Here is a 548-nt window from a genome sequence, read left to right on the forward strand (position 1 = left end):
TTCACAGCAACAAGAAACAGCAGCAGCAACAAGTTGTGATTTGCTTTTGTGCTGCTATTGTGTGGAGAAGAAAGAAACAGCAACTATTTTGACAGTAGTGTGACAGGTTGATCATAGGAGAAGCTAAGAGCAACAGCAGGATCTGGTTTAGATACTTGATGTGACAGTAAGTGAGTTGTTTGGTGCAAAGTGACTGATACGAAGGTGTTGCCTAATTAAGAGTCGTGAGAAGTGCATCCATACGAGAAGCATTCAAGAGAGCAGATAGAATATTTTAAAGATTCATATCTGTATTGTTTGTTTTGGACTTGACTCATATTGTTTTGGACTAGAATCTAGAATCAGATTTTTTGGACTTGGATAATTTTTTTTTAACTGTTTTTGGTTTCCTAGTTTAATTGTGTTTAGATTTTCTTTTTTTTGGATCATTGTATATCTGTTTTTGTGTGTGTTTTCAGTGTTTGTGTTTTTCTATTCTTTTTGAGCTTAACTGTTCATATTTCTTTTATCTAATTTCACTGCATAGATCCTTCACTGATCATTTTTTT

Source organism: Cynara cardunculus, assembly GCF_001531365.2.
Source record: "Cynara cardunculus var. scolymus isolate 2C chromosome LG 17, CcrdV1, whole genome shotgun sequence".
Taxonomy (NCBI): domain Eukaryota; kingdom Viridiplantae; phylum Streptophyta; class Magnoliopsida; order Asterales; family Asteraceae; genus Cynara; species Cynara cardunculus.